Raw genomic sequence first — 17,484 nt, forward strand, 5'->3', positions numbered from 1 at the left:
AAGGGACTATACCCTGAAGTCAGTGAGAAGATCAAGATTTCAGTCTCAGATTTTCCATCTTCTACCCATGTGACCTTTGGCAACCTCACTAACCTTTCTGAGCATTATTTTCTCTCCCAGAGTGGGAGATCGTCAGGGTATTCCTTTCCATTCCGTTGATCGTGAGCTCTGTGAAGATACCCCCTGCCATTATAAAAAGGGACGTTTTACAAGATCCTGAGTTTAAAATCAGCTTTATCTTATTTATATCTTGCTTTACAACTCTTACCTTAATTGTGCTCGTAAGGCTTGTGCAGATGCTAATGGCGAGCAATGCGGGGGTGGGGGTCACTGCCGTTTTAGTAAAGCCTGTTTCCCTAGAAGCTCTGGAAAGGATCTAATTAAAGTTTGACACCTCACAGTGGTGGTGACCTGAGGGTTAGATCATGATGCCTGTGTCACCAAGTTGTTGCAAAATCAAGTGGGATAACTCCTGGGAATGCCGGGTCTTGCACACAGGAGGCGTCCGATGGTGAAATTCCAACTCAAGAAGTAAGCCTGTCACTCTTCCTTTGTCAGAAATTTGAATGTATTTGAACACTTGAAAAATCACCTCCTGGCCTTCGCATTTGCAAACTGAATTATCTGAATCCTCTTAGTGGGTCCTCTAAATGAGCATCTGTATGCAAAAGCTCTTTGGGAAGGTAACAAATGCCAGCTGTTACTGTAAATTTGATTTTCTAATTATATATATATGTATATATGTATATGTATATATATGTGTGTGTATGTATATATATATATATTTTTATATATATATATTCATCTTTGCAAATCTTTTGTTCCCAGAATAGAAGCACCTTGTTAGTAAGTATGATATGACCCATTGGGAAGAAAATAAACATTTTCATTTTTGTTGATCAGTTTCTCCCCCCACCATACGTGAAGTTCACCTATAGGATGCTAGGAAAGCTTAAGGGAAAAGTTCAACTGAACTTGCTTCCGTTTTTGTCTTCCTTGACAAAAAGGAGGTAATGGTGAGTTTTAGTTTTCTCTTCTTTTTTTTTTTCTTCGACGCATCAGTCACTGTTGAAGAGTTAGTGGTGGGCTCTTGTGGATTTTAACACCAGGCTGACCTGAGATCAAACCCCAGACCTATCTATTAACCACTTTAGAGTTAAAGTTTCCTTAATGTAAAGTGGAAATGATAATCATAGATTTTCAAAAGATGTTTTGAGAGTGAAATGAAATAATGCCTGGGAAAAAGGGTAGCATGGTGCCTGCCCAGGGGTGTTCCATAGGCTTTACTTTCCTCTTTGTTTGGACTTCTCTAGTCAGATTATTCAAAACAGTAAATTATTTGCTAAGCGTTATAGAGTCGGGGGTGAAAAGAGACAGCACAGTTCCTCCAACCAGTACCATTAACAAGCTCAAGGTCGAGTGGAAGAAATGATGAGTAAACCAACACTTACAGTCTGGTTACATAAATGCTTGGCTCTTATGATCAGAAAAACACCAAGCACAGAGGGAACATGTAAGCAAGACATCTTGATCACATATGAGGGGTCAGAGAAGGATCTCTGGAGGAAATAACATTTTACCTAAGAGCCCTGAAGGATGTGTCTGAGTCCTGGATAAGAGATTTTGTGAAGGTATGGATCCCAGGCAGAGGGGTCATATGTGGATGTCAAGGGCCCAGACATATGAAGACAAAGTGCTTACAGAAAATCCGAGATCTTCATGTAAGGTGGAGGGAATGCACGGAGGGAAACATTAGGATGCAAGGTGGGTAGGTGGGTTGGGAAAAGTACTGAAAGGTCGGTAGATCATGAATAACCTTGTAATTAGACTTAGACTTTTAGGATTTATTCAAATGGGAGGCACTGCACAATTGTGCATACAAGAAAGACATGATTAGATTTTCCCTTTAGAAAGTCACTTTGGTTGCCCTGGAGGGTCAGGACTAGAGGCAGGGAGAGCAGTTAGGAGGCCACGGTAATAAGCCAGGTGAGAAGTGGTGGTGGTTAAATTAAGATAATGATAATGGCATTGGTAAGAAATAGGTAGATTCGTGTGATAATAAAGCCGATAATAAAGTCAGTAGATTTGATGAGATGTTACCTATGTGGGGAAGAAGTTGTCAGTGGTGATACCTGGGTTTCTCAGTTAGGCAACTGAGTGAAAGGTGATTCCTTTTGTTGTGATATTGAAAAGTGACCAACAGAAAATGTCTCTTATATGAGGTTGGATCCCAGGACTTGGAGCTGAACAGGAAATTAATGTAGCCAAACAATTACAAAGTGAGAGTTGGCTACATGTCTTTGAAATACACCAACATTTAAGGCACTATATGATTAAGAGACCGTCCAAATGAGGCTGAGAAGGAATGGACAGAAGAACGGGGATAAAATCAGAAGTGTGAGGGCTTGGAAGATGTATTAGTCAAGAATTCAACTTGCAAGCAACAGAATCCAACCGTGGTTGATGTGAGAAAGCAAATGAACTTATTGAAAAACCACTGGATAACTCAGGGAATTACCAGGAAATCTTGAAAATTAGGCTGAGAAACACAGATGGAGTTCAGATGCTGGGGAACCCCCAAATAAATCAGTGTGTATTACAGAAGCCCTGAAATCAGACTGCTCTAAGGAGGGTCAACATTAACAAACAGTTTTGAAAGATCAATAAAAAAAAAAAACCTGCTTTAGCACAAGACTATGCCAGTAGATTTGGTGGAGGCTGAAGCCAGATTTCAAATGGTTGAATCCCAGGAATGTCATGTAGACAATAGATTCCATACCGCTTTTGTTAATTTGTGTGGTGTTCCCAAGCACTGCTTCTCACTTTTGTTCCTTTCATGATTTGATTTGAGGCTTCATGTGTTATATTCCCTAGGAGATGATTTCCTAGGGAGAGGGGACAGGGGGATCAGCAGAGGAGACCAGGGAATCTGATTCCTCTACAACAAACTGTGAAGACATGAGGGGTACCATCTCTATGCTGATTTCTCTCTGATTTTAGCATCATAATCCTTCTTAAAAATTTAAAATAAATCAAAGATAAGAGAGGCAGTTGTCTTCCTCAAAAAAGACACCATTCCTTGAATAATGATTTCTCAAATTTTGTTGTACAATTGCTTCTCTTAAGGAGTTGTGTTATAAATACACTTCCTTGGGCACCAGTTCTAAAGATCTGAGTCAGTAGTTTGAGGTGGTACCCTGGCACTCATATTTCTAACACCCTTCCTGAGTGGTATTGATGCATAAGAAAGTTTGAGAGCCTCTCTGCCGTCTTACGCAAAGCAGAGGGATTAGGAATTTTCCCAGTGTTCATTTGGCGTTGAAATAAGCATCTGTGAGAAAGTATCCTTTACCTTTGTCAAGCAGGTAACTAAGGATACTTTTGCTAAGTAGCCTTGTATTTTGCTTTTGGCTATAAAGACTCCCCAACTTTGTTCATGGTTCTCCAGATTTATGAAAGTGTCCCCAGCTGCGTTACAGTTTCTGCAGGGACGTGGGATGTTACACAGAGCTGTGTACATTTCCCTGGTTGTATGCAAAGTCCTGCAGGTGCTTGTGGCTTTCCCCAGATGTGGGTAAGCTTCCCCACCATCTGAGCAGGTCTGCAGCTAGCCTAGCACTTTCTCATCAGAGGTCTCCCGCACTTGAACTCAGGAACTCATATACAAGGTTTCCCTTTTATCCTTGCTGTATTGCCTAACCTGCATTTCCCTGCCTGGTACATGTCCTCTCCTGAAAACAGCTGTAATTCACACCCATTTCCTCCAGAAAGTTAAAACAAATCCACTGCCTTGCCCTGTCTTCATTGCAAATAAATTCAGTGCTGAATTTCCCTGAGGATGCTGTTTTTAGATTGTTGTGTGCGAAAAACAGGAAGAGAAGCTCTGAAATGAAGAGAAGTCTTTGCCCTGCTCTGAAATGAAGTCTTTGCCCTGCCCGGACTGGAGCTGTTTGGGCTGGTCTCAACCCACAGCAAGTGGGAAAGTGAAGTCCTGGCTGGGTCTGGGACCCCTCTGCTCCCTGGCTTGTGGAGAGAGCAGAACGACCCATCTTGCCACTCAACTACCGTGATCAGGAAAGCTTTCTGGCCATTCACCTGACAATAGGTCAATGCCCTCTCCCCGCCCCACTGGCCCAGAGCACCAGAGCTTCTTTAAAACCACGTGGCCTGCCAGTGACTGAAATAGACAGTCTTCTAACTGGAACGGGAGAATCTAGGATTAGGAAAAAATAACTAACTGTAAGAAATTAAAGCCAGAATAAATGGACAAACCCTCAACAGACTGGGATCTGATGTTGGAGCATCATTTCCCCTGCCCTCCTGAGGACTCCTGGCTCTTTCAGGAGTAATATTGAACAAAGCAGGCAAAGCTGACCTCTCTCCAAGGAATCTGAGAGACGGGGAGATGTGAGAACAGAAGAAGAAAGCCATGGCCACCCTCTGCAGCGACCTGCAAGCAGAGTCACAGGACACAGTCAGAGCAGGCTCTGCTCGGCACTGAGAACCCACAGGGACAGTGAAGAGTTTAAATCATGGATGCCATTTGGCTTTTGTAGGCAGGGCCTTTAGCTTTCATCCCAGGATTTCAAAGCATCTCACAGCCATTAATTAGTTGTAAGCAATTCAGGCCTGTCAACTTTTCACACCTAATCAAGGGCTGATGTATGTCACCCCCAGGGATCTAATCAATAATTCCTGGACACTCTCTCCCTCCCTTTACCCTTCTCCCAAGTCAGTTTTTATTTCAAGCCCACCCCCTTTTTTCCCCTCTTTCAGTATCTGATTCCTTTGCCCTTTTCTCACTTCCTTTTTCTCTTTTCTCTTCCAAAGATTCCTTTCCTTCTCATCTCCCAATACGGAATTAGGGGGGAATTTGCAAACCAAGGGATTTGAGGTTGGGATACAGAAGTCCATACACCCCTGGCTTTTACAATGAAAGGCCCAAGTGAAGATGAGGTCATGATTTTCCATTTCTCAAGGATGATATTTACCTGTGAGTCATTTGTTTGTAAATCCTACTCACCAGTCAGCTAAACCACTGCCGATGTGCAGGCAGGTCCCTGATTATGAAGGAAGGTAAAAATACAGCTCTGTGTCTTTAAACTGGCTGAAGCCCTTTGCATCCCCTCAATAAAGGCAAAGCTCCATTCCATGAGAATAAATCACTTAGACCAGGAATGATAAATCCACTGCGTGAATTGTCACTCATCTCCACACTCATACAGACATCACTAATCAAGCATCGACTTTCCCCTTGAAACCAACCTCAGAGCCAGAATTTCTCTCAAAAGGAAATATGAACCTTCCTTGTAACTAGTAGAAGAATCTTAGAGCTCAGTTCAGCCATTGCCCTCTCAGCTGAAATACTGCCCTTACCCACTGTTTAAACCTTGTCCTTTTAAACACACAAATTAAACATCAGTTCATTAGTAGTATATGGAGATAATCATTGTTTATATTTACATACGTATTTATCACTTTACTTGTTCACTGTTACATCTTCCTTCAAAGATAGTTCTCAGGAATATATTTTTTCCTTAAAGGACATTCTTTATCATTTCCCTTGGTCTTGGTCTGTCAGTGGTAAACTTCCTCAGTTGTCTGTGAATGTGTGTGTGTTGTGTGTGTGTTCTTGAAAGTGCCTTATTTCATATTCATCAGTAGTCTGAGGGAAATGCAAACACATGGTCCAATTCTAAAGGCAAAAATCAAGGCAGAGCTTGATATTTAAACAAGAGAATAAGGTACAATGAAAAATAATGCAATTTTAAATAAGAAGACAGGGGTTAGATTTAAGTTCTTCTTTTGGCCTTGGATAAATTATTCAGTAATGTTCATTAATTTATGTGTGAAATAAACATATGGTGTACGTCTGCTAATTGCTTGGCTCTGTCCTAGGTGTTCATGATTAAAAACAGAAAGCATGGTTTCTGGCTACAATGAGCTCAGTCTATAAGGAGAGTCAATCACATTAATCATATAGATAAAAGATTTTTTTTTGTATGTGGAGAAATAGGAATATCTATTTATAGTGTCATGAAAATAACCGTGGGGGACATTGGATTTGCAGTGGAGAGAGTTGGTGAAGGTTGACTTCTTGGAGGCCATGTGAGTAGGGGTATGAAAGGTATTCCTGGAAGAGGAAGAAAAGAAAGGAAAAAGGGAAAAAGAAGAGGGAAAAGGCATAGTGACAAAAATTAGAATGACATGGATAGTTAACTAATGACATGAAAGGGGGGCGTAAGTTTGAGGAAGGAAGCCAGTGGAGACAAGGTTGGATGTTTAAGCATGGACCAGTCATGAAGGGCCGTCACTGCTGTGCTGAAGTACTTAGACTTTATCTTGTGGGTCATGAAGACTCATTACTGAAGTGAAGCGTAGTGATAGGTCATATTTGTGTTTTGGATGACTGACTCCAGTGAGTGCAAAGAGGCCAGGTGGGGGCTGGGGGGGCAAGACTGGTGTCCCATCCAGCTCTGAAACCATTTGACAACCTAGGCAAGAGCTGCCGAAGACTTTAAGGGAATCAGTGATAATACTGATGGATAAAAAACAATGAAGAAACTAAACCCTACAGACAGTGGTGCTAAAACTGCATGAGTGGTGCGTAAAGGGGAGAAGAATGAACAATACCCATTGACTTCTAGCTCTGGTGTTGGGTAGACGGTGGAATCACTAACTCACCAACTAAGATAATTTAGAAAGAAATGCAGCCTTAAAACAAAGGAGTAGAGTTCAGTTTGGAATACCTTGAGTTTCAGATGCCAGGGGACATTAAAGTTGAAAACCTTGAATCTGAAACTCTAGTCTCCAAGATTTAGTTTTCTAACACCGGAAGCCGAAATATTAACCAATCCCATGGCACACCGACAGCATATGATTGTAAGAGAATACTGGAGCCATAAATTCTTGGTAGAATATTCCCCTTGACAGGCTCCAGGGTGGCAAAAGCCAAGGCTTAGGCTCTCTGAACTCTTAGAACCAGCAGAACAAAGAGGGAGATATTTTGTCAGCCAACACAGTTGTAGTATTTTTTCTCTCATAGTCTCTTGTCTCTGAGAGTTAAAGCTCATCTGGCTTAGATGGCCCAGTTTAAAGTCACTGAGGGCTAAAGTCACGCATGCTTTCTAAGGTGGTTGTACAGGCAGAAATTTCACTTACAGCCACTAATGGTCACACTTCATGATGGAGCTTTACCTATACGCTTGAGAATTGTATATGATCTATAAAACATAAGACAAGAAATTGTTCCAAATGCCTTCTTTGATATTCCTTGCAATGCCTATGGTCCCTTATCCAGAACAACTTAAGCCGTTTTCTCTGATACATAGAATATATTCAGTTAATCAATGAATGTATCCCCCCTATTCATGCGCATATTAAAAGTTACCCAGAACCCCTTTTTGTAATATTGTCTGTAAGCTTATCAAACTTTACCTGAAATCCTTCCTCCCTCCAGAATTTCTTCCCATTGAGTTATCTCAGACTGAAAAAAAAAAAAAAATGGGACTCTCTCTCTTCCCTCAGTAGCAGAAATCCGAGTGCATCTCCCATGGGTCTTCACTATGATTGAAACACTGCCTCTGAAAAAATCTCTGTGTGCCATCCTTAACCTTCTGGAAACCAGAGCAATGCAATAGGGATGGAAATTTTGATGTCCCCACCGATGTTTAATCAGCCCAGCCTCCCAGCAAGGATTTATCCACTTAAATATTGTGCTTTGATAAAAGTTCTGCTGAGAATCTGTGATTATTGGAGTTTTTTTTAACAGGGTACTTCATAAGCCATTACATAAAACACTAATTATCCAATATTTCTACCAGCAGGGTCTCTTGTACTAATTAAATTAACACGGAAAACTGCTAACATCATTGATTAAGAGTCCAAAGTGCTGTATATCAGTAACAATTAGGACAACTTCATTTTGGGCAAAAATTAAATCTGCTCTTCTTTTATCCCAGGAGATTAATTATCATCTTTTTCTAGTAACCAGGGCTCTTACCTGGGAATAGGGACTTCTGTGACTTGTCCCTGTTTGGGTTCCCATTGTGGAGCCTAGTTTAGAGATGGCAGTCTTCAGTTTCAAATCTGGCTTCAGATTTGGTCAAACGTGTTCAAGCCTCAGCCCTGCCACTTAGCAGATGTATAATCCTGAGCAAAGAAAGACCTTCTATTGGGCTCAGTTTCCTTTCCTATGATATGAAAAGAGTCCCTATCTTAAGGGTTGTGATAATCACCAAATGAGGAAAGTCCTGTAGAAGAGTTAGTTCTGAGCCTGGCTCATGAAAAGGGCTGAGTAAATGGTGGTTTGTTATCATTATCAGCTGTGTTTCTCCTTCTTTCATGCTAATGATCTAAGACAGTTCCAATATCTCTTCCCAAAAACTCAAAGTTGGAAGGGAGGCCTTAGAGGATTGCCTTAACTAATCTTTAACTTTTATTGAAAAGCCAAAGTGCTGACATTAATATGACCCAAGAGAGACTCAAGTGGTGGCTCATTGTACGTGGGTACTTCTCTGTCTATGAAAACTTTGTGGAGAACATTGAACCACAAATAACTGTGGAGCATCAAGGGGCAAGAATTCCCAGAGCTGCTGTAGAAAAGGAGAAAAAATGCATGGAGGTCACTTCCAGCCCAGTCACTTTGGACAATCCTCATGCTCTTTTGACTTTGGCTCACAAATGTAGAGACTCCTTGGAGGTGTTCTGGAGAAGTTGTTTCTGAGAATTATTCTCATAACAACAATTTTTTTAAAAAAGCTTCAGTTTAATTGATCACCCTTTTTGTGCCAGTCATTGCAATAAGCATAACTGCATTACTGCATTTCATCTCTGCATGAAGTATTTAAAATTATCTCCAAGGAAATGTGATTATACCTATTCTACAGATGAGTAAACAGACTCAAAGAAGGTAAGAGGGTAATGATTCCTCCAGGGTCACCCAGCTAGCACAGGATCAAGATAGGATTTAAATCCATGCCATCCTGACTCCGGAATTCAGCCCCTTCACCACTGTGCACACCACCTCCATGTGTGAAAACCCTTCTCCTTCCTGTGGGCATCCCTGGAAAAACCCACACCCAGGAGTTCCCAAGTACCAGTCCCTGGCTGCCCTGATGCTCAGGGTCTTTGATGAGATTCAGTCACTCTTCGATGAGTTTGGGACTTTTCACCAAATCCCCAGCAGCCCCATTGCAAAACAACACAAATGACAACATAAAACATCATTAAACTCTTCAGTCTACCCTTGTCCTTCATTCCTCTTGGAATTTGCTTATGAGAAGACAGGGACTGGTACATAGATGCTTACAAATTACTAAGTCCCCCTGTCTCTCCCTTCTATTCTTTCAGGGACCCGTCTCTTCCCTGCTTCCCCTTATGTCTTCATCTGAAGCTTCCTTTCTAATTCTTTTTCCACCAGAAGTTCTAAGACTCTTCTTCAAATCCAGCCTTTCCCAAACTGACCTACCCCTGTGAGCCCCCAATCCTCTCCTTCACTCCAATTCTCCCCCTAACTCCTTCTCAGGGTCCACCTTCTTCAGTTTCCCTTCCTCCAGCACCCACATTCCAGGCTCCCTCTCCCGCTCAGCCTCCCTCTCTCGGCTTCTCTGCCCACCCCTCCCACATGCTCAGGCCCTAGAATTTAAGCACTCCATCTAATGGACCTTCTTACTCAGACTCAATATTTGCTTTCCGATACATTGGATTTATAGAGTGTTTGCCTGAATTAAAATGAGAAATTTTAGAGCAAACTGAGGTTTCTCAGCTGCTAAGCTCCATCATGTACTTTAAATAAAGAAAGGGGAGAGAGTGTGTGTGGAGGGGTGCCTGATGCATCCACCTCCCCCTGAATTACCACTGCATCCCAGGCTCTTCCCCTTCAAGCCCAGCTGGCGCCTACGTGGCCGGCTGCCCGCCCCCCGCCCCTCACCACCCCAGCTAAGTTAACAAAGCAGTTACAGCTCATCCGCAGAGCTCCCTCTAATCGACTCCCAGTGAAATAATATTTGCTTTCCATGCCTACTTTGAATCCCACTCACTTTGTTAAAAGATTGCCTCTGGCTGTCTCTGCTGGCCTAATCTAATAGTTTCTAGTTTGTACAAGCAAAGTGTTTTCAACCACCTATATAAATAACTTAAGCAGAAGAGGACACTTGTGCGGCCCCAGCGCAGGGCTGTAGGACATGACAGAGCCCCAAAATGATGCCTCAGCCAAGCTCCTCAGCCGAGGCCCCCAGCTGAGTGGAGGCAATTACCATATTGCATCAGGCTGGAAGGACAGCCTGTGTTCCTATAGAAAGGCTGATGGGGAAAGACATTCCTGTCTGGTTTCTCCACTGCAGGAGACCATCCTAAGTGCCTGGGCCCTCTCTGCCTCTCAGCACTGCCAGCATCCACGTAGCAGAGGGAGCCAGGGCAAGGTAGGGAGAGGTGAGAGGAAATAGTCAAGCTGTTTTGTTTTTCTTTTTCCTGTAAAATATCTAATGCAATCAACTTGACTTTTTTTTAAAACTGTGGTAAAATACATATTACAGAAAATTTGCCATCTTAACCATTTTGAAGGGTACAGTTCAGTAGTGCTAAGGACAGTTCACATTGTTGTGCGCCCAATCACCAGAACTCTTTCGCCTTACAAAACAGAAATTCTACCCATTAAATAGCAACTAACCTCCCCACCCTATCTGCGCCTCCCCCAAGCCCGGCAGCCACCATTCTAATCTCCGTTTCTGTGAATTTTACTGCTCTGTATTTGTCACGAAGTGAAATTATACAGTATTCGTCCTTTTGGGAGTGGCTTATTTCGCTTAGCATCATGTCTTCAAGGTTTATCTATCTCGTAGCGTATGTCAGGGTGTCCTTCCATTTGGAGGACGGTTATATTCCATTGCATGTGTATACCATGTTTTGTTTATCCATTCACCCTTCGATGGACACTTTGATTACTGTCACTTTTTGGCTATTGTGAATAACGCTGCTATGAACATGGGTCTACAAACATCTCTTTGAGACTTAGCTTTTAATTATTTGGGATATATGCCCAGAAATAGAACTTCTGAGTCAAATGGGAATTCTACTTTTTTATTTCTACCAACAGCACACAGGGGTTCCAGTTTCTCTACATCTCACTAACACTTGTTTGTTTCTGTTTGTTTGTTTTGATATAGCAACGCTGATGAGTGTGATCAAGCTGTTTTCTAAAAAATCTTTTTTTTTTTTTTTTTTGGCTGAAATAAGAAAACTCAAAAGGAAGTCAGGTTGCAGAAAGGGTTTTTAATAGAAGTGAAGGGACAGCTCTCCCTTTGAGTAGAGTCATCTTCCAAAACAGAGGTTGGCAAACTATAGTCACAGCAGCCGATTTTGGTAAATCCAATTTTATTAGAACGCAGCCATACTCATGTGTTTACCTATTGTCTATGACTCTGTCCACACTACCAGGGCAGAGTGAAGGAGTTGAAACAGGGATCGTATATGGTGCACAAACCGAAAAATGTTTAATATCTGGTCCTTGGCAGGAAAAGTTTGCCAGCCCCAGTTCTGAAACAAATAGAATCACATGGTAAACACCACATCAGAACTCCCATAATTTCCTGTTGTCAGAGGATTAAGACTAAATTACAACGTCAGCAGGATGGAGCCCTCAAATCAGCATTCATATGTGTGTGTGTGTGCGGGGGTTGGGGTCTCACCGAGAGCATCACTGAATCTGGCTGAAAATGGGGGAAACAGATTCAGAGATCTTTGCAGATGCTGGTAAGAGGAAATCAGTTTTGGACTGAAGAGTAGCAAAGGCTTCTTGGGGAGCTGGAGCAAGGGATCCGGAGCTTGGGCTGAGCTGAGAAAAGTATTGGGATTAGGTGGGCAGAGGGAAGCAGGGTATGTTCTTCAGAGTGGGGGCTAAGCACCTTGCCCAAAGTCACATTTTAGTTAGTGAAAGACTAGGGATTTAAATCTTTGGTTTTTCTACTGTCTACATGTCTCACTTCCTCCAGGTACAAGGGAAAGAAGAGGTTGCTTCAAGGTTTAGGAGCAGACCTTCATTTGCTGTGGCTGTCATTTGTGATCCTCCAGTTGCAAACACCAAGATCTCTTATTCTCTGTGTCTGACTCACATTTCTACTCACTCTCACCAATACGGGAGTGACTATGTCAACTCTCCAATGGGACTTAATAGCAATAATTTGCAGCATCTTTTTTGTTTTCTAATTTCCCTTTAAAAAATCAATAAATGGTTAGTGATGCCGTTAATAGAGTGAAAGCGGATTTCTCTTTATTAGGAGAATTGATATTTGTAGCATTTATCACATGTACACACACACGAGAAACGACTGAGTTTGTAAACCCTAAATACTTGAGTTTAAATGCCTGTAGCCAAAAGGGAAGGTAAGGCAGTAAAGAGAGGGGATGTCCAGGGGAGGACCCAGCTTTTGCTTGTTCACAGTGCTTCAGCTCTAACTTAGTTTATTGGCTTTATTTTATCATTAACTGAAATTATACCGTATATATATATTTTTTTTGCCTACATACTTAGTTGCCTGTCTCCTCCAGTCAATGTAGATGCCACAGGAGAAGAGTGACCTTATTTCACTCGTTTGCTCTGGAATCAGGTGCAAACTTTATCTTCTGTGCTTAGGACAATGCCTGGCACCAAGAAGGTGCTCAGTGAGCACGTGTTGAATGAATAAGTGAACGAATGAAAGAGTTAACATGATCTATGCCATTACAGAGACTAACTCTGCTGAAACTAAATCATTAGTGCGGATGGTTTCTCAGAGCAAACAACATTTGATCAGGAAGACTGAGAGTTTTCCAGCTAAAAAGCATACCAGGCAGAGGAGGGAGCGTGAGGGAAAACATGCGGTTGTGCCTGTGTCGTAGGAGACAACCCAGGATGGGCAACTTTGCTCCCAGTCACCCTGGCAGATGCTGCCGAAACCCTACGCCTGGTCTGGGAGTTCACAGAAAAAAAAACACCCCAAATTCATGACTCTGTCTAATCCTCTTTAGTCTTCCAGAAGCGGAGGACCAGCCCTCATTTGCATATAAATGGTCATAATTTTTTAATCGTAGATAAATGCCTTTCTGTTTGCTTGTCCTTGTGCCTCCCTTGCTGGAGAAACAAGAGTGACTTACAATTCATGTGTAACAGCAATTAAAACACATATACACTCAGCACTCCCTTGCTTCTTGTATCTCTCTCTCTCTGAAGTTCTCTCTCCATTTCTCCTTCTCCCACCCTTGAGTGATGAGCGGCAGAGAGAATGCCATGCTGACTGAGAGGAAGTGGTTAAAAGTAAGGCCTCTGGATTCAAAAGGTTTGCTTTCAAATCTCAGGTCTTCCACTTACTTTCTGCGCAGTTTTGGGCAAGTCACTTCACATCTCTGTACCAGCTTGATCATTTGTAATGTGGGCAAAATATAAAATCACATAGGTTTGCTGATTTGATTGAAAGAAGGGATGCACTTAAAGTACTAACATAAAGCAAGCCCTCAAAGTGGAAATTATTATTATCATTTCATCGGTGTTAACTGTACTGGATGGAGAAATATATTTATAATATATTATAATATTATATATATATATGTGTGTATATATATATATGTGTGTGTGTGTGTATATATATATATATACACATATATATACACATTTATATATATATATATGTATATATATATATAAAACTCCAGGTACAAAGGAAAGAAGAGGTTGCTTAAAGATTTAAGAGCAGGCCTTTATTTGCTGTGGCTGTCATTTGTGACCCTTCAACTGCAAACACCAAGATCTCTTATTCATACTATATATAAAACTCAATTCAAACCAGCAAGAGAAGTCAAAAATCTTGCTCTCTTACCAGAGAAGAGCAAGAAATGAAGCCACCATATTGGAAGGCTGATACAGATTGGACCTCAATGACACTCATATTGAGGAAATCCATAATTCAGCCCTGGAGAAATCTTTATTTGGAAAATGGCCTGACTACAACTCAGGAGAAGACCTGGTCCCTGAATCTCACTAACAGTTGACTCTGAGAACTGGACCAGAAAAAGAGAAATCAGCCATCAGTGGACAGAGATCTCTTTGATGCTCATTTTAAAGGAAACTGTGTTTCTGTTTTAGTCCTTTGTTCGGAGATAATCTGTAGAAGAGAGGGGTGGAGTGTGGGTGGGGGTGGAATGGACACTTATGGGTCCCTCCTGCAGATGTTTTTCTTGCTTTATCTCATCTCTTTCTCACACAACCCTATGAGGCAAGAGTTATTATTCTAATTTGCAGAGGAGGAGTTTGAGGCTTAACAAGGTTGAGTAATTTGCTCCCAGCTGACGCAGGAGACCCAGGTTGAAGTCAGCTTGCCCAAGCACTTTCGTTTGTAGTGTGTTTCCTGTTTTTCATGGAGACAGAAGGTGTGGGACTATTTGTAGACCCCGCTTATGGATATCTTTTTGCCAGAAATTATCTCCTAAGAATCTGAAAGCATTTATGTGACTGCATACTGGCCCTCTGCTGATGCAAGTCTTAGCACCAAGAGCTCAACGTGTGCAGAACTAAACCCAGCCCCTCCCCACTCCCCCATCCCCACCCACCCTCTGACCATAGACCTGTTCCTTTTAGATTGTTAACAAACTGTCTGCCACCATGAGTCACCCTAGAATCCTCCCTTCACTCACCTCCCAACACCCATAAGTCTTACCCACTCCCCTTTTGAAGGTGTTCAGATTTGCCCCTGCTCCGGTTCCACCATCAAGCCCATTATTTCTCACCTGAAGCAGGTGGCTGCAGTATTTGCCACCTGGGTATTTGCCACCTTGGGTATTTGCCCTTTAATGCATCCTTTTTACTCTGCCAGGATTATTGTCATAAGAGCAAATGTAACCATGCCATAGCCCACTGTCTACATGTTTAAGATCAAATGCCTTAGCAAGGCATCTCTAATATAACTCAACATTTCAGCATTATACTCCCATCTTGTCTCATCTCCCTCCCATCAAAGAAATTTCTAACGATTTCTCTAAAATGTGATGCCTGTTCATTCTCCCATGTTTTTCCCACTTAAAAAAATTCCTTCATCACTATCTTGTCTTTTGACTCCTAGTTAATCTCCAAGCCCACATTAAATGTTATGACTATCTCATGCAACTTCCCCAGACAGATTCTACTCAGCATTTCACACATACACCATCACTGCCCTTACACCAGAGTAACTCTTGCACACACCTCTCTCCCTCAGTGTAACCTGAGCCAGGGGCTTCTTAGAGATAAACATCTTTTCTTATTCTTCTTCGTCTCTTTAGCACCTAGCGTGAGCGTTTTTAGACAGAATCATAATGCAGATACCACTTTGCATGCTCACATTAAACATATCAAGCACATTTCAGCCAAGCTATGCAGTCTTCCTAATTAGCTTTTTAATTGCTGCATAATATTTCCTCCTGTTGATGTGCCATAATTACTTAAACATTCAATTCAAGTCATTAAATTCAACAAACATTTGCCAAGTAACTAACACCTATCAGGTACTGTGCTAAATGCTGGAAACACTGAGAGGAGGAGGATGTGGTCTCTGTCCCCAAAGATGTCACATTCTGTTGCAGACAACTTCAGGTGATGGGTGCTGTAAGACAGGTATGTCACCAATGGGCTAAGAACACCAGATAAAGAAGGACTTTTTGTTTCCTGAAGAGGTTGAGGGAAATGACATAGGTGACAATTTGAGTTTTAAAAGTTGAATAGATATCTAAGAGAAAAGTTGAAAAAGAAAAAAAGAAATTATTTAAAACCTCACAGCTCGCATAGAGCAGAGCTAGGATTTCACGCAAATGATCTGATTGTAAGACCCCACTGTCATCTCTTTTCTGCTGGTGAACCCTCTATTCACCCAGCAAGGCAAGACTTGGCTTTAGCCAGCTCTGAATCCTTCGTTCATCTGAGTTCTCTTTTGATTCCGCATTTGTGCACTTCACAGAGCTGAGCTGCACTAGCAAATTTTCTTCAACCCACCTTTTACTCAAATTTGATAATTGGGGCTTTGCAAAGTATGAGTTGTTTTAAGTTTTAAAAAATGAGTTCCCTAACATGATGCATTCTCATCCTTTGTTCCTGTTTTCTACTGTTTTCTGTAAGAATTGCGATGCTACCAAGGAAACATGGTTCTAGAACAAATTCATGGTAGATACTAGGCTCTCAAAAGATATTGAATGACTAAATGATCAACTGCAGGCTAAATGTATGAGTTAAGTGTGTGAGAAAGAGAGAAGAATCAGTAGAAAGTGAAAAGCAGTGGCAGGTAACGTTATTACATTTGCCGAAGTTAAAAAAATATATATTTTTTTATGTATATATTTGAGTATATATACGTATATACTAATTTGGGTATATATATGTATATATATCCAAATTAGTCTCTTGGTACCATGCCAGATGCTTTGCTGCTTACAGGATCAATGAACCAAGTTTGTCAAGAGCTATGAAATCAACCCTATCCTTTGACTCACCGCTTAATCTAAGAAACTCATTCAAAACGGAAAAAACAACCAATTCTGTATGCACCATTTTCTATATTAGTAAAAGTCTGGAAACAATCTAAATGTCCACCAATAGGGAGTGGTTAAATAAATTACAATACGTGCACTGGAAGGAGTATTATGAAGTCATTAAAATGGTAATTAGCAAGATTATGTAGCCGCATGGAAAAACATTTACTATATAATATTAAGTGGGGGGAAGGGAAGCGGAATACAAAATTGAATCTAGGCCATCACTGCAATTATGTAAAAATGTGAGCACATGAATCAAGACATTGGGGAAGAGGCATGCATGTGATCAGCTGTTTTAACTGGTATCTTTGTCTGTTTAAAATATCCTTCAATTTGAGGTGTGTATTCTCTAGTCCAGCCTATGCTCTCCTACCTCTAGGGGGCGCTCAGGTCTTCCCCTACTGGGGCCTCCTCTACCCACAAAGGGAAGATAGAGAAGGTCTCCGAGGAGAGCCAGCTGCACAATGAGGTGTCAGGGGCTGGGCGGCTGGTGGATGACTGAGAGGGGTTATGAATAGAACTGAACTGGAGCAAACCCTCCCTGCGCCTTTTTCCTCTTGGTTGTTTCTGTTCACAGCTCCTGGTCCCTCTGTCGGAATCATTTACTCCCTTGACTTTTTCCTCTTCTGGGCATGTACCCGTTTCTCTTGCTTGTCTCTTCTGGCCACTGCGTTAAGAGGTATCTGGAGTGTCCTTCATCTGGGAAGCAAATACCATCCATACCTCCTTTAAAAAAAAAAAGCAGAAATTATCCTATAGATATATTTGCACAAGCAAGAAGTACATTGTGGTCCTATAATTTTTTGAAAAAGGGATATGGCTGTATAATTAAATACTAGGCAGTTATTTAAAAAAAATAAAACAAGCCTACATGTTGATAAAATTCTCCAAAATACAATATTCAGTAGGAGCAAAAAAGCAAGACACAGTAATGTCTGTTGGTGTATGTATGTG

Source organism: Vicugna pacos, chromosome 19, assembly GCF_048564905.1.
Source record: "Vicugna pacos chromosome 19, VicPac4, whole genome shotgun sequence".
Taxonomy (NCBI): domain Eukaryota; kingdom Metazoa; phylum Chordata; class Mammalia; order Artiodactyla; family Camelidae; genus Vicugna; species Vicugna pacos.